Consider the following 23,688-nt stretch of genomic DNA (forward strand, 5'->3'; position numbering starts at 1 on the left):
TGCTAGCTACAACTTCGTCTGACGAGGCAACAGGCGTCAGGTGTTTTTTTCTTCATTACTATACGACTGTTTTTAAACGTTGGTAATGATCTCGATACCTCCATTGTTATTTATATTGTGCCTGTGTGGCTTGTGGAGGAGCGACATATAGTGTCGGTTATAGGAATATTGATATATTGAAGACTTTTATTCGAAGAAGTATAGATCTTGATTGAGTCAATTCTCCCAATTTGCGGCCGAGAGTGTCGAGTGTGTAGAGTGTTATCTACCTCTCCTTGAGACATAACTCTTCGTAAACGAACAAGATCCAAATAATAAAAATTGTTATGAGGATGACTAATCCTTATCGTTAAAAAGTGTTTGAATAATTGTAACGCCCGGTACCTGGTATGTATTTTAATAATAATTATTCATTTTTGCAAAGGGACTCGACGAGTTGGAGGCCCCAAACTCGTCGAGTAAAAATAGGATTCCTTTTGGACGCAGGGCGTGAATTCTACTCGACGAGTTGAGAAGCCTCAACTCGACGAGTAGGGCTGCCAGAATGAAACCCTAATTTTTAGGGTTTGCACCCTATTTAAGGACCTTAACACTTCATTGTGGCCTCCCTCATCGCCTCCCTCAGTCCATCAAAACCCTAATTCGTGATCTTGAGCTTTGTTAGTGCGTGTGAGTGAAAAAGGAGTGATTCTTTGGTTTTTCCTTGAAGGAGTGGAAGCTAGAAGTGCTTGGTGGAAGGAAGAAGCGTTGGATCCAGAGGAAGAACTTCATTTCCGGTTCACTTGAGGTATAAAGTCTATACCTTGACTATTCATTTACTAGATCTCTTCATGGAGTAGTTTAGGGCTTAAAAGAGTATATTTTGGAACAATTCATGGATGCAAGCATGATTTGTAGCCATGACTTCAGATCTGGAATCTTTGAGGGACTCCATGGCATAAAGGTGCCAACTTTATGTCCATGGGAGTAACATGCATCTTGTGAACTACATTTTAGGGCTTTTTGAGCTAAATAACCCATGCATGGACGTAAAGTTAGAAACTTTACGTGATATATCGACCCTAGGGAACCATATCTATGAATTGGATGCAGTAAGCCCGACTAGAAGCAACTGTATGGATTTAGTCTATGGCGGACTCGACGAGTTGTTCATACAACTCGGCGAGTTGGGTCGTGGTCCCCCAACCTTTTCTGTTACTGAGCAAACTCGTTGAGTTTAGAAGATGACTCAGCGAGTTGGCCATGGTTTGGGTTATGAAGATTGAGGAACTCGGCGAGTGCAAGGAGGGACTTGGCGAGTTGTGGGTAAAAAAGTCTCGACTATGCTTTGAAGATGAACTCGTCGAGTTCATGAAATGACTCGACGAGTAGGATTAGGATTTCAGGGTTTTATGGATTATGGAACTCGGCGAGTTGTTGGACCAACTCGGCGAGTTGAGTCAACCAGGATGTTGACTTTGACCAGGATGTTGACTTTGACTTTGACCATTGACCAGAGTTGACCCTTAGAGTGGTTATGAGTATGAAAGGGGTGATTAAAGGAGATAATTATGTATAGGAGTTTGAGAGGAGTTGATCCAGGAGCCGAGGACAGTTCAGCTACTACACGACACTCGAGGTGAGTTACCTTCCAGTAGAAGTGGGTCTAAGGCCACAATGCCGGCTCACTAGTAGGAGTTGTTAGTCAGATGATTGTCTTCGTGATAATTGTCTGGTATGCCACTATCTGTTATGCTTTGTGTGCGAGTATGTTATGTTATTATGTGCTAGTGGTAGGGGTGAAATAGTCCCCAATTACCAGTTGAAAGATACCGAAGGGGAGGCCAGCTCCCAGTTATGTTAGGCAGTTACCGGTTGAAAGATACCGAAGGGGAGGCCATCACCCAGTTATGCTAGGCAGATATCAGTTGAAAGATACCGAAGGGGAGGCTAGCACCCAGTTATGCTATGCAGTTAGCGGTTGAAAGATACCGAAGGGGAGGCCAGCTCCCAGATATGCTAAGGCACTATGTGTCTATATGGTATGTGGTATGTTGGGGGAACTCACTAAGCTTTGTGCTTACGGTTTTCAGTTTTGGTTTCAGGTACTTCCTTTTCGAAGGGAAAGGAGTTGGCACGGTAGCAGCGCATCACACACACACACACGATTATTTTGCATATGAGATCCTTGGGATTTGTACTCTGACATTGTTACTATGTTATGACATGCTTTTGATACATATGATCTAGGGCTTTTATGAAATGAAATAACTTGATGATGTTTTCTTTAAATTGTTTTATGAATCGTTACATCAAAATGAAATTTTTGGTCATGATTTCTGGGATGTTACAAGTTGGTATCAGAGCCTTGGTTTGAGGGATTCGGACACACCTTCGGGGGTGTCTGGACTCAAATCGAGGATTTAAAAAGTTTTTACAAAATAAAATTTTCCAAAATTTAAATTTTAGGTTTTGAACAAGGAGTGTGATGCGTGCAATCGGCCGAGCTCAAGTAAGTTTTCCCCAAGATACCCATACATGTTTATTATGATATATGATATGATTATGAGAACTGCATGCTAGATTAAGGCTGAGGATCTAGTCTAGATTAAGGCTGAGGATCTAGGAAGGATGCCTTATATGCATGTTGTATGTGTATGAGAACTGCATGCTAGATTAGGGCTAAGGATCTAGGAAGATGCCTTATGTGCCTGCTATATGTGCTTATTGAATTACATGCTAAAACTGATTAGTCAGTGATATGATGGCCTGAATAGAATATGCATGGTTGGGTTACTCAATGCTCGAATGTTGCTTGTTTTGTGCTTTTAGGAGTTCTAGTTATCTTTAATTAACTAGTAAACGAATACGTTAAGTTACGTATTATGAGGACTAAATAATTTCAGAAAGCTAGGTCTAGCCTTATTTTGCAGCTCTTGTCTGAGTCCAACCGTTGTAGGGTAGGACCTCTCATTCGAAGAATTATCTGGTCTTAGTAATATGTAATGGTATTCGCAAGCTAGTTAGGGAAAGATAGCAGGGACTTCTTATGCAGCTGATGGCTGAGAGTAGGTCGGTGAGTTACCCTAGGGTAAGCCTAGGATGAGATTAGTGCAACGAGCAGTAGTAGTAGAAGGGACTTGGTGAAGTCAAGACAATCCTTGAGGAAAGTACAAATATATGTGAAAGGCAATATGGGCCCGTACTACTGAAAGCATAGGATCCGTACTTGAGTCAAGAAGGTCTGAGATAGAACCAGGGAACTTGTAGAGTGTGTGAGACCTCTCGAGGTTATGTATGACCCTGAAGATTATGTGTTTTGTTTCAGAATGGTGGTGACACGTCACGGAGTAGGAGGTTTAGGGTCTGGGATAGGATCAAGTTTGGGTTCGGGTTCCGAGCCAGTCGATGATGGATTGCGACCATTCATTGCATCCGAGATTACGAGAGGCGTCCTTGAGGTGACCCCGGTGATTTTCGGGTCGATCAAGGAAGATATCATTGAGCTGATGGAGGATCGTCTCAGGGCGTTCAGGAGCGACATGACATCTGGGCAGTCAGGGACACGCACACTCTCCTTCAAGGATTTACGGGGATGTGGTGCACCAGACTTCCATGGGGTGAAGGACCCCATCGTGGCCAGGAGGTGGATTGCAAACATGGAGTCTGCTCAGTTGACGAACTTCTGCCCTGAGGGGTCGAAGATCCGGTATGCTACAGGATGTTTGAGGGACCAAACTCGAGATTGGTGGGAGGCGATCAGTGACACATTGGGAGCCCCAACCATTGAGGCTATGACCTGGTCGGACTTTGTGACCAGGTTTAGGGCTAAGTTTGCGCCGGCTGTGGAGCTTCAGCAGCTGGCCAGGGATTTTATGGATATGAGGCAGACGAATGAGTCGGTGGCGGAGATTACCTCCAAGTTCAGGGAGAGGGCCTTATTGGTGCCTTAGTAAGCGATGGATGAGGAGATGCGGAAGACCCGCTACCACAACATGTTGAGAGCTGACATTCGGAAACATGTCAGCTACTCGGCATGCCCGACATTGGATGGCATGATTGCGAGGGCGAGGGAGAGGGAGAGGGAGATTGACATAGAGCACATCAGGAATAGGAAGGCGGAGGCTGAGCAGGTTACTGGGGTTTCAGGGAAGATGCCCAAGGGATTCGACTCTAGGTCGAAGGGCCAGCAGGGCAGGAGCCGCTGTGGGAAATGCGGCAGGTCACATGAGGGAATTTGCCGAACTGGGGGATCGGGCTGCTATAAGTGCGGCAAGACCGGGCACTTTGGCAGGGATTGTACTGCCCCTACTCCCACATTTCAGACATCAGACCTGATTTGCTTTCATTGCAATCAGAAGGGCCATAAAAGGCCAACTGCCCGATATTGGTACCAGCAGCGCCAGCGACCCTACGGATCACGGATGGACGACAGGGCAAGACAGATGCTCCAGTGGTGAGGAGCCGAGCCTTCCAACTTACCGCCAAGGAGGCGCGTGCCGCACCGGATGTGGTGACGGGTATGTTTTCTTCTCACTAACTCTTATTACATGTCGGTTATGATATTTATGTGCTATGTTTATGTGTTTTGTTTAGGATCGTTCCATGCGAACGACATCCCAGTTCAGGTGTTATTTGACTCGGGGGCTACCCGATCATTTGTCTCTCTTGCTCTTAGCAAGAGGTTTTCTGACTCTTCGGGCGTGTTAGATTGTCCTTTAGAGGTCGAGATTGCTGACGACCGATCTGTCCGGGCATCAGAGGTTTTCATAGATTGCGTTTTGAGGTTGTATGACGAGCGTTACCTCGTGGATTTGGTTCCCATTCTGTTACGTGGGAACAAGGTTATCATCGGCATGGATTGGCTCAGCCCTAATGGGGCAGTGATCGACTGTGCGCAGCAGTTGGTGCGTGTCAGGACCCCAAGTGGGGGAGAGCTGGTGATTCAGGGCGAGAGGCCGCATCGTGGACCAGCTATGTGTTCGGCAGCGAGGGCTAGGCGCTACCTTCAACAGGGTTGCGCAGGGTATGTCGCCTATGTTATGGATACCCGGGAGACGGGTAAGGCGACTGTGAGTGATGTGCCGGTGGTGCGAGAGTACCCGGACGTATTTATAGAGGAGTTGCTTGGGATACCTCCGGAGAGACAGGTGGAGTTCAAGATCGACCTAGTCCTTGGTGCGGCTCCGATAGCCAAGGCACCATATCGGTTAGCTCCTCCCGAGATGCAGGAGTTGTCTACACAGTTGCAGGAGCTGTTAGACAAGGCATTTATCAGGCCGAGCAGTTCGCCTTGGGGAGCCCGATCCTGTTTGTGAAGAATAAGGACGGGTCGCATCAGATGTGTATAGTCTTTATCGATGACATATTGAACCGCGTATGCAGACCGATGTTGGATCGGTCTGTGATAGTCTTTATCGATGACATATTGGTTTACTCCAAGATGCAGGAGCAGCATGAGGAGCACTTGCGGGAGGTGTTGGATACCCTGATGAGGGAGAGATTGTACGCCAAGTTCTCCAAGTGTGAGTTCTGGTTGCACGAGGTGCAGTTTCTGGGGCACCTTGTCAACCAGAACGGGATTTTGGTCGATCCGGCCAAAGTGGAGGCCGTGATGAGATGGGAGGTTCCGAAGTCTCCATCTGAGATTCGAAGTTTCCTCGGGTTAGCAGGCTATTACCGGAGATTCATACAGGACTTCTTCAAGATAGCAGTACCATTGACCCGACTGACGAAGAAGGCCGTTGTATTTCGCTGGGGGCCTGAGCAGCAGGCAGCGTTCGAGACACTGAGGCAGAGGTTGTGCGAGGCGCCAATATTATCCTTGCCATAGGGTGTGGAGGATTTTGTAGTATACTGCGATGCGTCCATTTTGGGTTTGGGCGCGGTGTTGATGCAGAGAGGGCACGTCATCACCTACGCCTCGAGGCAGCTGAAGCCTCACGAGGCAAACTACCCGACGCACGATCTGGAGTTGGGGCGGTTGTTTTCACCCTCAAGATTTAGAAACACTACCTCTATGGGGTCCGATGTACCAGTTACATGGATCACAAGAGCTTGAGGTACCTCATGGATCAGCCGAATCTGAACATGAGGCAACGTCGGTGGCTAGATGTGGTGAAGGATTACGACTGTGAGATCATCTACCACCCGGGGAAGGCCAACGTTGTGGCCGATGCACTTAGCCGCAAGGCAGCCCCGATCAGAGACATTTGCTTGAGGATGACGGTGGTGACTCCACTTCTGGAGAAGATTCAAGAGGCCCAGCAAGAGGCTATGAAGGAGGAACACCGGAAGAGTGAGCGTATAGTGGGTCAGATCTCCTCCTTCGACTATGATAGTCGGGGGTTGTTGACACTCCATCGGAGAGTGTGGGTTCCGTATCATGGAGGTGTGCACCAGGTTTTGTTGGATGAGGCGCACAAATCCAGGTTTTCTATCCATCTCGGGGCGACGAAGATGTACAGAGATTTTCGTCCTGATTACTGGTAGCCCTGCATGAAACGGGATGTAGCCTGGTACGTTGAGAGGTGCTTGACCTGCAGGAAGGTCAAGGCCGAGCACCAGAGGCCTCACGGCAAGACACAGTCGTTGGATATCGCTATGTGGAAATGGGAAGATATTACAATGGATTTCATCACGAAGCTTCTCAGGACCATACGAGGAGTGGATTCAATTTGGGTCATCGTGGATAGGTTGACCAAGAGTGCCCATTTCATACCGATCCAGGAGAGCATCTCGGCCGAGAATTTGGCCGACATCTACATCAGAGAGGTAGTAGCTCGATACGGAGTGCCAGTTTCTGTGATTTCAGACCGAGACGTGCGATTTACTTCCAGATTCTGGAAGAAATTTCATGACGTGTTGGGTACTCGCCTGCATTTTAGCACCGCTTTTCACCCTCAGACGGATGACCAGAGTGAGCGGACCATCCAGACCTTGGAGGACATGCTTCGGGCATGCGTTCTAGACTTCGGTGGTAGCTGGGATACCTACCTTCCCTTCCCTTCGAGATGTTATATGGGAGGAAGTGTAGAACCCCGATATGCTGGGTGAGGTTCGACAAAGGGTCATGGGGAGTACCGAAGTGGTACTCAAGACGACAGAGAGGATCCAGTAGGTCCGGAGCAGGCTTCAGACTGCTCAGAGTCAGCAGAAGAGCTACGCCGACAGACGCCGATCGGACCTGAGGTTCCAGGTCGGAGATATGGTTCTCCTGAAGGTGTCACCTTGGAAAGGTGTCATCCGGTTCAGTAAGCGGGGCAAGTTGGGCCCCAGATACATTGGTCTTTTCAGGGTTGCAGCCCCGGTGGGCAAGGTGGCGTATAGGTTGGATCTGTCAGCCGAGCTTAGTCAGATCCACAATACTTGTCATATCTCCCAGTTGCGGAAGTGCCTGGTAGATAACAGCCTGAACTACATCGAGAGGATATTCAGGTGGATAACAACCTGAACTACATCGAGCGATCGGATATTCATCCTCGACAGGAAGACGAAGAATCTGAGGAACAAGAAGGTCGAGTTAATGAATGTGCAATGGTAGCACCACAAGGACTCGGAATGGACTTGGGAGCCGGAGGACGAGATGAGGGAGCACTACTGGTGGGATGTCAGGTCCACCAAGCAAATTAAACCCTTTGTTTGCAAATAAAACGTAATATAATGGTAAAAAGAGGTATCAATCCTCGGAGAAATGGTTGTATTCAATCACCAATGCAATCTAATAGAACTAGTGTAAATAAACTAACTAACTACAATTAAACTAAAAGGGGGGGGGTGTTGTGATTGCTTGAAAACTAAAAGACTTCAATAACTAAAAAGCTTGCAATTAAGCAAGATGGTGAGATGCTCAAATGTTGGGAACAATTGGTTAACCAAGGCAATTCAAGACAATGAACATTTGTGTGTTTATCATTAGGATTCAATACAAAGCTTATCATTCATCCCAAATTGGTTATAGCAATCATGAAGCATGATATGCCAAGATTCCTCATAGGTAGTATGGAGGTTGGGGAAGCCCACAACACACCTTCTTAATCAAAATCAAAGATCCAATTGAAGCAATTGAACCCAAGAAGTTAATTAGCCTTAAGAATAAAGGAATCCCCAAATCCTAGAGGATGTCAATGCTTACACATCCATAAAGGAGTTATGATTCATAAGCTAAAGATGATTTCTACCATCATAAAGCCCTTATTCTAAGTAAATTCAATGATTCAATGTTAAACCAAAGAAATAAACCAACAATTGCTTATTCAAGTACCAAGCTCATGATCAAATCATTAAACAAGCATAGGAAATATGAACTAGAATCATAAACATGAGATAATTGATAATCAAACATGAATCCTTCAAAAACCCACAAACATTCAAGGGTTTTTAGCCAAAGTTAACCAAAATAGAGAGTTTAGCCACTCATGGCACTAGAATAACAATCACAAAAGTCTAATTGCATAAAGAAACTACCAATAACTTGGAAAGATGAAAAGAAATGACTGTTGAGCTTCCCAATCGCCTTCTTCAGCTCTCTAATGGTGTAAAATCGAGAGTATGGCTGCTAGATCTGATCCCCCCAGGTTATGGTGTGCCAAATGACCAAAATGCCCAAACTGGGCAGTTGCGCGGGTACTCGCGCGACGAAAATTCCACCCGTGCAAGTGTTGATGTATTGCTATTGGTTCCTCATTCCTCCACTCCACCCTTCCACTACCAAAGATTCCTTTGGTCCCCTCCATATCCATGTGATTTAAACCAACCAATCATCATTTAGCTTCAAAAATATGGATGCTCCAAGCCCAAAATAAAAGTCCAAGATCCATCTTCACAAGCCCACTTCATCCAAGCCTTTAGCTTTTTAAAGCCCAAATCTTCTTTGGTGGATCCGCCAAGCCCAATAATGCATCGGAAAGCCCACTAAGCCCAACTCCAGTCAAACCACAACCGCAATGAGCTCCAAAACCCTGCAAAATTCCTCATGCAAAATAAAAAGTCTCTGATACGATCCATGATAAAGAAAATAAATAATATACAATGCAATACTAATAAAAAGAGCTAAAATCTAAAATAAACTAATAAAAATAAGAAAATAAAATAAGCTATCAACTACCCCGAGCTATTCTCAAATTCAACAGACTTCGAAGACGAAGTCTAAAATAAGTGGGGAAGATTTGTAATGCCCGGTACCTGGTATGTATTTTAATAATAATTATTCATTTTTGTAAAGGGACTCGACGAGTTGGAGGCCCAAACTCGTCGAGTAGAAACGAGATTCTTTTTGGACGCGGGACTTGAAGTCTACTCGACGAGTTGAGAAGCCTCAACTCAACGAGTAGGGCTGCCAGAATGAAACCGTAATTTTTAGGGTTTGCACCCTATTTAAGGACCTTAACACTTCATTGTGGCCTCCCTCATCGTCTCCCTCAGTCCATCAAAACCCTAACTCGTGATCTTGAGCTTTGTGAGTGTCTGTGAGTGAAAAAGGAGTGATACTTTGGTTTTTCTTTGAAGGAGTGGAAGCTAGAAGTGCTTGGTGGAAGGAAGAAGCTTCGGATCCAGAGGAAGAACTTCATTTCCGGTTCACTTGAGGTATAAAGTATATACCTTGACTATTCATTTACTAGATCTCTTCATGGAGTAGTTTAGGGCTTAAAAGAGTATATTTTGGAACCATTCATGTATGCAAGCATGATTTGTAGCCATGACTTCAGATCTGGAACCTTTGAGGGACTCCATGGCATAAAGGTGCGAACTTTATGGCCATGGGAGTCCCATGCATCTTGTGAACCATATTTTAGGGCTTTTTGAGCTAAATAACCCATGCATGGACGTAAAGTTAGAAACTTTACGTGATATATCGACCCTAGGGAACCATATCTATGAATTGGATGCAGTAAGCCCGACTAGAAGCAACTGTATGGATTTAGTCTATGGCGGACTCGACGAGTTGTTCATACAACTCGGCGAGTTGGGTCGTGGTCCCCCAACCTTTTCTGTTACTGAGCAAACTCGTTGAGTTTAGAAGATGACTCAGCGAGTTGGCCATGGTTTGGGTTATGAAGATTGAGGAACTCGGCGAGTGCAAGGAGGGACTTGGCGAGTTGTGGGTAAAAAAGTCTCGACTATGCTTTGAAGATGAACTCGTCGAGTTCATGAAAGGACTCGACGAGTAGGATCGGGATTTCAGGGTTATATGGATTATGGAACTCGACGAGTTGTTGGACCAACTCGGCGATTTGAGTCAACCAGGATGTTGACTTTGACCAGGATGTTGACTTTGACTTTGACCATTGACCAGAGTTGACCCTTAGAGTGGTTATGAGTATGAAAGGGGTAATTAAAGGAGATAATTATGTGCAGGAGTTTGAGAGGAGTTAATCCAGGAGCCGAGGACAGTTCAGCTACTACACGACACTCGAGGTGAGTTACCTTCCAGTAGAAGTGGGTCTAAGGCCACAATGCCGGCTCACTAGTAGGAGTTGTTAGTCAGATGATTGTCTTCGTGATAATTGTCTGGTATGCCACTATCTGTTATGCTTTGTGTGCGAGTATGTTATGTTATTATGTGCTAGTGGTAGGGGTGAAATAGTCCCCAATTACCGGTTGAAAGATACTGAAGGGGAGGCCAGCTCCCAGTTATGCTAGGCAGTTACCGATTGAAAGATACCGAAGGGGAGGCCATCACCCAGTTATGCTAGGCAGATATCGGTTGAAAGATACCGAAGGGGAGGCCAACACCTAGTTATGCTAGGCAGTTAGCGGTTGAAAGATACCGAAGGGGAGGCCAGCTCCCAGATATGCTAAGGCACTATGTGTCTATATGGTATGTGGTATGTTGGGGGAACTCACTAAGCTTTGTGCTTACGGTTTTCAGTTTTGGTTTCAGGTACTTCCTCTTCGAAGGGAAAGGAGTTGGCACGGTAGCAGCGCATCACACACACACGATTATTCCACATATGAGATTCTTGGGATTTGTACTCTGACATTGTTACTATGTTATGACATGCTTTTGAGACATATGATCTATGGCTTTTATGAAATGAAATAACTTGATGATATTTTCTTTAAATTGTTTTATGAATCGTTACATCAAAATGAAATTTTTGGTCATGATTTCTAGGATGTTACAATAATAAAATATGTGTCATAATTACCGGTCTTTGGAAAAATTATTTTGAATTATAAAATTTTCGGAGTCAAAAGAAAACCTATAAAGCTCACCAACATTATTGTTGACGTATTTTTAGTATGTATCTCTAGGTGTTCAAGGTGGCCGGAAGAACTCTCACCTCGTGTGAGGGTGAAGGATTTAACATTGAAAATAAATTGCCGGCTCTATAATAGCCTTTTGTCTTTTTTTTTATGTTGCAAGAAGTTGAAATCCGCGTATAACGCTTATGGATTATTAAACGGTGTATTTTGTCGTATTTAGACTTCGAAAGAATGTAATATCGTATAAATTTTGTTATTATTTCATTATATGTTGTTGACTATGATCCAAATGTTTAAGTCGCAACCCCGACGTTTCCGCCGTTGGTCGGGGTGCGACACAAAACAATGTTGTTAGCCAAAACTACAGTACAATTAGAATCAAGTAAAGATTTTAATAGAAAAATATTAATAGGTTAGATTTTAGAATACTATGCTATAAACGTTGAGATTTTGTAAGTGCTTTGTCCTAATAACAAAAAAAAGGCTAAAAGTACAACAATATTTTCAACATAAAATGCTACAATTGTCAGACGAAATCAAACAAGTTTAGATTTCCAAAAGCTTGTTAGGATAGATTTAACTTGCAGTGTCTTAATAGAAAAACAATTGATAGTACAATATTGGGTTTTGAAAGTACAATAACCTAATAGGAAACACAGATGTAAAAAACAAAACTTGAACTATAATGCGATGATTGGTAGCCAAAATCAAGAAAGTTTAGATAACAAAAATATAATGTGTTAATAGGTTAGTTTTGAAAGTATGATATTGGTGACCACGAGTTCGAGCTCCTTTACAGGGCAAACTCACCCCTCAAGGAAAGGAGATTCCAGGGAAAACTGCATAATTGCAAGAGGCAAATTTAACAGGTTTAAAGATTTGAACTTTTGACCTCAAACGCACGTGGGTATCAAACCTGATGCATCAATCCAGCTAGGTTGGATATCACTTGCTAATGGTTTATTAATATGATAACAATGAAAGTATAATGATATAATGGGTAACCTAAATCAAACAAGTTAAATGTTTAAAATTAAAGAGATAAATTTTGTTAAAATTTCATCATGCTCCTTGAAAATGAAAATGAAAGAGATGAAGATGATAGGGACAAAATGGTCATTTTCATAAATTTAACATCTAGGTTGTTATACAGGTATCAAACGCATTAGAACCATGAAATAAGGACCAAAATTGCAAAAGATTCCATCTTGGACCTAAACCACAACCCAGACAAGGACATGGACAAAATGGAAATAAAAAAGATGAAGATGACATGGACAAAATGGTCATTTTCATAAATTTAACATCTAGGTTGTTATATAGGTACCAAAAGCATTATGAAACCATGAAATAAGGACCAAATTTGCGAAAGATTCCATTTTGGACCTAAACCACAAACCTAACAACAAGGACATGTTGTTTAGCTGTAGCATGGAACTCCAGGACTCCTCCACAATAGAAGTAAAGAAGAGCGAATGCTAGACCTGAAATTAGAAGATCTAATTTAAAAAATCATAAATATATTTTTCCTTATGGCATACACAAATGCACATGAAAACTTCAGAGATGTTAATAACAAATAAACAAGATCAAAATATAACACAAAAGAATGTAGATTACATGGGTATGTATAATTGCATATACATATAAAGAGTAAAAAGACGAGGCTAACCTTTCTCAAAAAGCCATATTTGAGCTTTGGCTCCACGTCTATTATAACAAAAAGAAGTATATCTTACTACTATAATAAAAAATCTAACAGAACATAGATTACAAAAAACACTAAAAATAGTAGTTTAGAATTGTCACATTTTCCTTGAGCTAAACTTAATTCAATGTAAGGTAAAGCAACATAAACTGATTAAGTAACAGACTACTATCTGTTATTACTTATAAAAATGTCAATAAACAATGAATACATGTTTTAACCTCATAAACAATCCAACAAACTACAATATGGTAAACCTAACACATTCAAACCATGACTAGATCCAGAATTTGACAGAATTATCATCACAAATCAATGGAAGAGAAACATGAAACATAATAAATATTAAGTGATGGTAGTCTTCCATGATCATCTGATAAAATTGGTATTCATAAGAAAAAAAGAAAGAAAAAAAAACCCATTAATGGTCATTTGAATGAATTTTTGCAAATCTAAGTTTCGCTACAAATGTTGACAACATTCACAAGGATTCACTAAAATAAATGTTGGGGTTGGAAAACTCTTCTATTAAACACGAAAATAGAATTACAATAGGAGGAGCAACTCTCACACTCAACTATTACAAAAAACCAACCCTCTCACTAACACTCTCACTCTAAGTGTTATACTATCTGTTTCTCTGTGTTTTTGGGATGCATACAACTGAAGAATGAAGTCTCTATTTATAGTCTTGGCAGCCACCATTGTAGTTGCATTCATTAATTGTGTTCATCATAGAGTGGGAAGAAAAACTTGTCTCGTAGGCTTCATTTTGTCAACAATGGTGGCTACTGTAGCTTTGGAGACTTTGGAGGCTGGAACACAACAAATCTCCCCCTCCAGTCTCCGTCCAACAATCCTCATCCCAACTATGTCAGCACATAGTCTGTGTTTCTCTTGTGTCACCACCTTTGTCAACATGTCTGCAGGATTGTTATTGGTGTTGATCTTTAACAACTTCAATTCTCGTCCCTCAATTGCTTCTCTAAGCCAGTGATAACGTATATCAATATGTTTTGTACGGGAATGGTACATCGAGTTCTTACTCAGGTCCATAGCACTCTGACTATCGCAATGAATGATGTACTCTTCTTGTGGAAAGCCTAATTCTTGAAGAAACCGTTTCATCCATATAAGCTCCTTCCCAGCTTCAACGGCAGCAATATACTCGGCTTCTGTTGTTGACAGTGCGACACACTTCTGTAACTTGGATTGCCACGAGATAGCTCCCCCTGCCAAAGTAAAAATGTAACTTGATGTAGATTTCCTACTATCAAGATCTCCTGCCATATCGGCATCTGTATAACCTTCCACGATTGGCTTTGCTCCCCCGTAGCATAAACATAGTTTCGAACTACCCTTCAGGTATCGAAGTATCCATTTGACTGCTTCCCAATGTTGTTTTCCCGGATTAGCTAGATATCTACTCACAACACCGACAGCATGAGCAATATCTGGTCTTGTACACACCATTGCATACATAAGACTTCCTACGGCTGAGGAATAGGGGACTACCTTCATCTCTTCTTTTTCTTTCTCAGAAGATGGACAATTTTTCTTACTCAACTTAAAGTGGTTAGCCAAGGGCGTACCAACGGGCTTGGCATTTTCCATGTTGAACCTTTTGATCACACGTTCAACATACTCTTCCTGTGATAAGAACAATTTTCTTGATTTTCTATCACGGATAATTTTCATGCCCAATATCTGTTGTGCTTGGCCTAAGTCTTTCATATCAAAGAACTTAGAAAAATCCTTCTTCAAGTTGTTGATCATCATTGCATCTTGGCCTACTATCAACATATCATCCACGTAGAGCAAAAGGATGACAAATTTTCCATCTGGAAACTTCTTCAGATAGACACAATGGTCTGCAACAGTTCTCTTGTACTCATGATTCATCATAAATGAATCAAACTTCTTGTACCACTGCCTTGGGGCTTGCTTAAGACCATAAAGGCTCTTCTTTAATTTACAGACGAGATGCTCTTTCTTTGGGACTTTAAAGCCATCAGGTTGCTCCATGTATATTTCTTCATCCAAATCACCATGGAGAAAGGCTGTTTTCACATCCATCTGCTCAAGTTCAAGATCTAGACTGGCAACTAATCCGAGTACAACTCGAATAGACATCATCTTCACAACTGGCGAAAAAATTTCATCAAAGTCGATTCCTTCTTTTTGTTGGAAACCTTTGACAACGAGTCTCGCCTTATACTTCATAGTATTTCCCTTGCCGTCTTTCTTCAACTTGAAAACCCACTTGTTTTTCAAGGCTTTCTTTCCTTTGGGGAGGTTTACCAACTCATATGTTTGATTCTTCTCCAAAGAATTCATTTCTTCTTCCATGGCCTTCTGCCAATTTGCTTTGTCAATATGAGATTGAGCTTCTTGAAAACTCTCTGGCTCCCCCTCACTAGTAAGAAGGATGTAGTTTGAAGTCGGATATCTTGTTGATGGAGCACGTACTCGTTCGGATCGTCTAACTTGAGTTCCTTCGTTTGCAACTTCTGGCAGTGGATCTGAATTATCCAGGGGTGGAAGCTCCCCCTGCTCAACACCTTCTTGATCTGCATCATCGACTTCTTCATCCACTTCTTCAGTGGAAACATCATCTTTATTTTTAGATATTATATCTGAAACTTTGGAGCTTTGTTGCTTGTTAACCGGTGCCTTGAAATCATAATACTGGTTTTCATAAAAAACCACATCTCTGCTTCGAATAACCTTATTTAGTTCTGGGTCCCATAGCCTGTACCCGAACTCTTCATCTCCATATCCAATAAAGATGCATGGAGTGGATTTGAGGTCCAATTTCTTCCGCAATTCACTTGATACATGTGCAAACGCTTTGCACCCAAATACTCTCAAGTGAGAATATGATATGTCTTTACCCGTCCATATCTTCTCCGGAACTTCAAAATTCAATGGAGCGGAAGGTGACCTATTTATTAGATAGCAAGATGTCAATACAGCTTCACCCCAGAATGGCTTTGGGAGTTTAGTCATGCTGAGCATGCATCGAACTTTCTCAACAATGGTGCGATTCATCCGTTCTGCTACACCATTGTGTTGTGGGGTTCGTGGGACAGTCTTTTCATGTCTGATACCATGTTCCGTGCAGTATTTAGAGAACTCACGGGAATAGTATTCGCCTCCATTATCTGATCGGAGACATTTTAGCTTCTTGCCTGTTTGTCTTTCCACCATTGCATGAAAAGCTTTGAAGCGGTCCAATACTTGGTCCTTCGTTCTCAAACAGTATGCCCATACCTTTCGTGACGCATCGTCAATGAATGTCACAAAATACCGGCTTCCACCAAGAGATTCTACTTCAATGGGTCCACATACGTCGGAGTGGACAAGGCTCAGCAACTCAGAGCGGTTCTTTCTTGTGGAGCTAAAGGAAACTCTGTGTTGTTTCCCGAATAGGCAGTATTTACAAGGATCCAAGGCAACATCTTTTGCCATTGAAATGGACTCCTTCTTTGCAAGAGTCGTCAATCCCTTCTCGCTCATGTGGCCTAGTCTTCTATGCCACAAGTTTGGTGATGTCTCTTCTTTAACAACATTGAGACTTGGTTGAAGCAACTTTGCATGACTTTTATAAAGAGTACCATCAAGTTTTCCCCTTGCAACAACCATAACACCTTTCAACAACTTCCAGGTGCCATTTTTGAATTGATTATCATATCCTTGGACGTCAAGAGCTCCAACTGAGATAAGATTCATTCTCAGCTCTGGGACATGCCGAACATCTTTCAACACCAATGTACATCCAACATTGGTCTTTAAATGCACATCACCAATACCAGCAATGCTTGAGAAACTGGTGTTTCCCATCTTCACGGTACCATGGTCTCCGGGTTTATAAGTACTGAATAAATCCCGGTTTGGAGTCGAATGATATGATGCAGCGCTATCAATCACCCACTCATCATCATGAGTTTCAACATGTAGGCATGCTTCCTCCTCGTATGTAACAAGGGCAACGTCTTGTGTTATGGTGACCATGGTTTCACCATTCTCCCTGCTTGGATTCTGGCTTGTCTCAGGCTGCTCTCGTAAGAACCTTCGGCAATCACTCCTTTTGTGGCCATAATAATTACAATGATTGCAATAGCCTTCGAACCATGTATTTGAAGATTTACCTCGCTCTCGCGATTTCCCTCGATCTCGTGATTTCCCACGATCTTGGGATCTTCCTCTACTTTGACCATGTCTACCTCTGCCTCTACCTCGACCTCGGCCTCCAGTTCTGCCTCCGCCTCTTTCTTTGTTTTCTGACACGAGGGCAAAAGACTGGTCTGTACCAGCTTCTTTCCTTCTGGCTTCCTCGTTCATTAGGGCATCTGTGACCATCTCCATTGTCACTTTAGCACCGGGGGCAGAATTGCTGAGAGTCACAACAAGCGTCTCCCAATTATCTGGTAGAGAACTCAAGAGCAATATGGCTTGTTCCTCGTCTTTAAGAACCCAATCAGCAGCACCGAGCTGTTTACGAGATCCTGGAACTGACTCGTATGCTCGGTTATGGACGTACCACTTCGTAACTTGTGGTTTACAAGGCGCCTCATCAGCAAGGTCTTGTTGCGTGCCGTCTTTGCCTGATACATATTCTCGAGCTTCTCCCAAAGTTTGTACGCGTCTGTCTCTTGAGAGACATGATGAAAAACATTGTGGTCGATCCACTGTCGAATTTGTGCCACCGTTTTCCTGTTTATTCTCGTCCAAACTTCGTCTGTCTTCGTGTTGGGTTTGACGCCTTGCTTTTCTATAGGCTCTGCTAAATCTTTCAGATTAAGCAAATCTTTCATCCTTGGCTTCCACATGTTGTAATTTGTGGGCGTAAGTCGAACCATCGTAATCGTACTTGTAGATTCCATCGAAAATAATTGCAAATTTATTTTACAAATATTTCGAGGAAAAATTAGATAAAACCGAGCTCTCGGTTGGATTCGAAAGCGTCAAAAATGGTGGGGTAGAGTTTTTCGGGGTCAAAATATACTTTCTTGAAAAGTTATGTGTTAATTTGTAACTTTTCGGAACTACAGGGGCTAAACTGTAATTTTCGGAACTTACAGGGGCCAATCTGAAATATTTCTGCCAACCAGGGACTTTTCTGAAACTTTTCAGAACTCCAGGGACCAAAACAGTTATTTTCAGAACAACAGGGACCGAACTGCAGTTTTTTCAGAAACAGAGGGACCTTTCTGCAATTTTCTGAAACTTCAGAGGCTAAACTGCAACTTTTCTGAAAAGCTGGTCAATGCTGACGTCACTGATGACGTCACCCGTCTTCTCCGGCAGTCTTCTCCGGCCACCTGGTTTTTCCGGCGAATTTTCCGGCAGGTTTGACCAATCTTTGACCGGTGTTTTGGAGGTCTTCCCGTGGTCAAAAAATTACGAAAAATATATTTTCGGAATCCTTGAAACGAGATCTTTCTAATGGTGTACCTAGAAATCGATTTTGAGACAAAACAATTTTGACGAAAAACCAGAGAAATTAGTGAAAAATTCCCTGGACACCAAACGGGGCTCTGATACCAGTTGTTGGGGTTGGAAAACTCTTCTATTAAACACGAAAATAGAATTACAATAGGAGGAGCAACTCTCACACTCAACTATTACAAAAAACCAACCCTCTCACTAACACTCTCACTCTAAGTGTTATACTATCTGTTTCTCTGTGTTTTTGGGATGCATACAACTGAAGAATGAAGTCTCTATTTATAGTCTTGGCAGCCACCATTGTAGTTGCATTCATTAATTGTGTTCATCATAGAGTGGGAAGAAAAACTTGTCTCGTAGGCTTCATTTTGTCAACAATGGTGGCTACTGTAGCTTTGGAGACTTTGGAGGCTGGAACACAACAATAAATCGCAGTTTCAGAACCTCCAATAGATTCAAATGTTTACAACATTCTAAATTGTTAACACCCTAATTATATATGAACTACATAAAACTGAGCAAAAATATGTTGACGTTAATATAGTTGTGGTAAGTTGATAATAAATTTCTTGTTTATGTATTTTTACGGTATTTAAAAGTGAATTCTTAAAGTTTTATGGTGTAAAAAATTAGTGGCTAATAAAATCTGTTTTGCTTGGATACTAAGAAGAATAACGGAAGAAAATTCAATTATTTAAAAATGAATCTGATTATTGGAATCCTATACGCTTATGCAGCTATTGAAAGTATGTATACCTTCATAACTGAACCTCCAGTAGCAAATTACTTTCTGTAGTGGTGTTGATTATGATGGCATGTGCGGAATTAGAAAGATCTAGTAATCATCATGTAAAATCAAGAACACAAGGAGTAAATAAATCTTTGTAAGCTCATATTAGATCTAGAAAGAATATACAAATGGGTTTGTACAAAGTTTCTCTCTCTAGTCTAACACTCCAAATGGTTCCTTACATAATGGGAGTCACTCACTTCCTATTTATAGGAAAGACTCAACCCATTTACACATACAAGAGGGTAAGCCTAAAACACTACATCCAAGAGTGACTTTGCACCCTAACACTTTCCAAGTTTCTTGGAAGCATCACTCATTTTAGCACCTGGAAGTAACTCTGTTAAGATTCAAGAAAAATGAAAATGGGAAATAAGAAGTCTTGAGAACCAAAATTGCATAAGATTCCCTTTTGGACCTAAACCACCACAACCTGACAAAAAAGACATGTTGTTTAACAGTATAAAAAGACTGCTTAATTAGGCAAACTTTTTAGTAAATGGTTGGATTATTCAAAGTATAATGTCAAAAAATTGGAAGTACAATGCTATATATAATATGGAAGAATTTTCAAAGCATAATGCCCTGATAAGAAAAAAAAAAGATGAAACTACAGAATCATTGACATTCGATGATGAAAGTTATCTATTAAGTTATCTATTAAAGTATTAAGAAGTGATCCGGTAACAAAAATTGCAATACCTGATGGCATACTTTCTTAACATAACTGGTTTAGCTAAAAAGTAACAATAACAAAATGTTTGTTCAAGCATGCATCATAGCTTAATGAAGAGGTTCCTGCAAAAAAAAATGAAGATTTTTTAACAAAATTCTCGTATATAATATTTTTATTCACAAAAGAGAAATGATTATTACCTCTTTATATTGACCACTTGTTTTTAACATTTCAACCCACCAAAGACCACAACATGTGGCCTTTCTCTTCCCTGGTGTCCCAATTCGCTAAATAAAACCAGACTTTTTAAATAATAATAAAAAAAAAGAATTGACTAAATAACAAATAGATAAATTTATACCTCAACATTCGGTTGTCAAAACATCTGATGCAATTTGAAGGTTGAAGTGTATAATTAGTTTCTTGTCTACAAACTATGCATCTGTTAGATGGACCTAATCTTATATTCAAAAGACCAATTTCAATTCAAAAATTAAACAATAAAGACAGTTTCTTAAATAAATTACAGCAGGAGTGGAGGAGAGAGTCTTTTGGGTTGTGTGATGCTCCAATTTTGGTCAAAAAAGAAGAAATTTTTTATTCAAGCTTAAATATATCACACAACAAGATTCAAAAATAGAGGGAACATCACACGTATACAAAAAAACAGACCCACAAAAATCACAACACCTCTTGGAAGTATCCTTATTTGATTAAGATTCAAGCATTTGACCTTATGCCCCCAAAAACCAAATTTCAATCTCTAATCCTGCAGTAGAAAAGATTACAAACATAAGTCCAAATATTTTTGTAGCATTAGCAGTAGTTGGTTAACAATCAACACGCCAAATTCATCCTAGTGTATATTGATTGGAATGGAAACCTAACTTAATTACACAGAAATTCACAAGTTTATATGCAACTTTTAGTTAAAACCAAAATACACTTCTACTTCTAATTGAGTTAAAAATACAAACACTAAATTATCTTTTCCTAATTGAATCTCTCATAGTTCAATAACTTGTTTAATATTTTAATTTCTTGTGTCTATTTACTTCTCTCTACATAGTTTAATCCGATAACATTGTCACCCTCAAAACAACGCTTTAACTTAGTTAAGACATTTTATCGAACAGCTAAAGTGCACAGAGAAACAATCTACAACAAAACAATACCTTTTTGGGCTTCAAAAATATTTAAATTTTCCGGACAACACATTAACACTTGCTCGACCAAATCATCTTCGTTTGATGGATTCTTTAGTTTCGATTAGGTTACTTGTTTCAAAAACCAACAAAACAAAAACTAAATGGAGAAAGAGAAAGAAACCCAGAGAGGTCGTAGTGTAAATTAAGACTGCAATCAAGTAAAGTAGATCCTTGGGTAAGAGAAAAAAAAACAGTTTCATGATCGATGAGTTAAAGATACAATTAAATACACTACCTAGAAATCAGAGGAGAAAGATCTGTACTCTTTTTTTATCGATGAAGACGGTGAACCAAACTGACATCGCAACCAGACGTCTTACAACTACAAAGCATAAAGGTACAACCCAATAGCCCGATGAATCCAGTAAGGATGAGAGACCTGAAAAATCTTGGCCGAATTAAAAATACGTAACATAAACAAATACAACAAAAAAAATAATAAATAAATAAATAAGAACGTTACCTAGAGACGAAGGGAGAAAAGCAGAGGATTCTTGAACGGCTGAGAATGAAACGGTGATGTCGATAGAAGAAAAAGAGAAGAAGGTGGTGTTAAAGAAACCCTGTTCTAACGGTTTTTGAAGAGCAGCGAGCGGGATGAGCGAGGAAGAGTGGAAGAGTGAAGAAGGTTATATTAAGCGCCAATACACCGACCCAACTCTTTCGACTTCCCATTTCTAACGGTTTTTTTTTATAAAACTCAACCTTTCCAAAACTAACACCTTTCTACATTACGATACTTACAAATAAATAAACATTTCTAACTTTGACTTTTAATTTTTTTTTTTTTGACAGCTTTTTAATTTTTATCAAGTCCAAAGTTGTTACAACCATCTTTTCCATTTATATAAAAAAAACAAACTACTACAAGTTTTGAAAACATGACCGATTGTCTAAACGGTTTGATGGCCATTGAACCTTATGTAGTTAATAACTTAAATATAAAATGATAAAAAATTAATTAATTATACAAAAACCCTATACAATTAAAATAACTTAGATAAAAATCCTAAAGTTTTATTTATATGTTTTTATCTGAAAAAAAAAGGTTTTAAAATGGCCATTGAACCTTATGTAGTTATAAAATTAATGAGAATAATCAATATAATTAAAAAAAATATGGATAAAAGGTACAATGTCTAAACATAAACTCGAAGTGGTTTTATTGGGGTAACTGGTTTTTTTTATTGGTTTAATCGATATGGTTAAGCTGGTTTTCTATCGGTTTTACTGGTATGGTTGAACCGGTTTTTCACAATTCATAAAAGGAAATCTTTCCACAAACTTCTATGTATTTATAGTTACTTACTATGTCCATACCAATTATTGGTCGTTGAGATTCATAGTAATTCAAATTAATATTTAGGTATAGATATTACCTCTTTTTTCTCCTTGAAAATAAATTGAAATGATTGAAGTTCTACTATTTGGAATCGTTTTTGAAAAACTGGTGACCGGACTGCTTCCCAGTTAAACCGGTTGAGCTGGCCGGTTCGGTATTCAAAACATGCTTCTTTTATATTTTTATTTTTTTTAAAATCGCTTTTACAAAGTTACTATTCTTTAGAAACTTATTTTTTTTTGTACAAAGATGAGTGAAGAAGAGTGAAGAAGGTTGTATTGTACTACCAATACACCCACCCAAACCTTTTGGCTTCCATTTCCAAAACCAAACTTTTCCAAAATTAATACATTACACAATACTTACAAAAAATAACTGTTTTAACCCAAAGGTTTATCTTTCACTACGAAATTGGTCCCTTATTTTTTTTATTTTACATTTCCATAGCATTTTTATTTTTATTAAATCCAAACTTCTTTTAGAAAATGTTATAACTTTTTTAAAACTTAAATATCTTTTTAGAAAGTTATTCTGTTACAACTTTGTTTTCTATGAAATTATTTTTATAAAATTAGTTTTTTACAAATACTTTTTTATCCGCGTTTTATGTATGTTTTTTAAGATTTTGATCAACTTCTCCTCAATCTGCTTTGACAACCGAAGAATCTCATGTGTCTGCACATGTAATGAATCACAATATCATTTCATCAAACAGATCTTGGGTATATTATTTGATCCTTATATATAAGGAAAAAAACAGTTTCATGATCCTTATATATAAGATATGCTCTTTTTCTTAATTGAAAGCAAAATGTTCGATTTCAAAAGTATATTGTTGTAATTAAATTATAATGTAATAGATGGTTAGATCATGAAAATACAATAACTTAATAGGAAAAAGACGTAAAAATCAGGGTCTTTCATTAAAATTGAACTATAAGACTATATGTAATAGCCAAAATCAGACAACTTTAGATAGTCAAAGTACAATTCCTGAGGGGTTAGTTTTCAAAGTATAATGTTAAGATTTGAAAGTAATTAATGTCATAAGTGGATTTTCAAAGTGAAATTGTCTTAATAGTAAAAATATTAATAAGATAGATATAGAAATTATAATGCTATAAGTGGTTAGATTAGCAATATATAAATTCTTAATAAGGAAAATTTTAGAAGTTCGGTGTCTTAATAGGTTAGATTTCAATGCACAATTTTTAGTAAAAAATAAACAGAATCTTAATAGGAAAACAATTAAAAGGACAATATCTTAATAGGTTAGATGGTAAGACTATAATAATGTAAATGAAGGTATAACTGTGCCATTTTATG

General features: G+C 40.0%; 1 long non-coding RNA gene across 3 annotated transcripts; it reads right to left on the minus strand.

Moving 5' to 3' along the window:
* Window positions 1-18,456: 18,456 nt before the first annotated feature.
* On the minus strand, window positions 18,457-21,686 carry LOC145115912 (uncharacterized). 3 transcript variants are annotated; one of them, XR_013711762.1, is made up of 7 exons: window positions 21,484-21,686; window positions 21,256-21,399; window positions 20,174-20,581; window positions 20,013-20,099; window positions 19,839-19,934; window positions 19,103-19,181; window positions 18,457-18,757 (listed from the first exon to the last, which is right to left on the minus strand). It is a non-coding gene; the product is annotated as an uncharacterized LOC145115912 (long non-coding RNA). The 3 variants fall into 3 exon arrangements; XR_013711761.1 differs by lacking the exons at window positions 18,457-18,757; window positions 19,103-19,181 and adding an exon at window positions 19,227-19,569; XR_013711760.1 differs by lacking the exons at window positions 18,457-18,757; window positions 19,103-19,181 and having other exon boundaries at window positions 19,227-19,934.
* Between the last annotated feature and the right edge of the window lie 2,002 nt (window positions 21,687-23,688).

This window comes from Lactuca virosa, chromosome 5 (genome assembly GCF_052849685.1).
Source record: "Lactuca virosa cultivar CGN04683 chromosome 5, Lactuca_virosa_CGN04683_v6, whole genome shotgun sequence".
Lineage (NCBI taxonomy): Eukaryota > Viridiplantae > Streptophyta > Magnoliopsida > Asterales > Asteraceae > Lactuca > Lactuca virosa.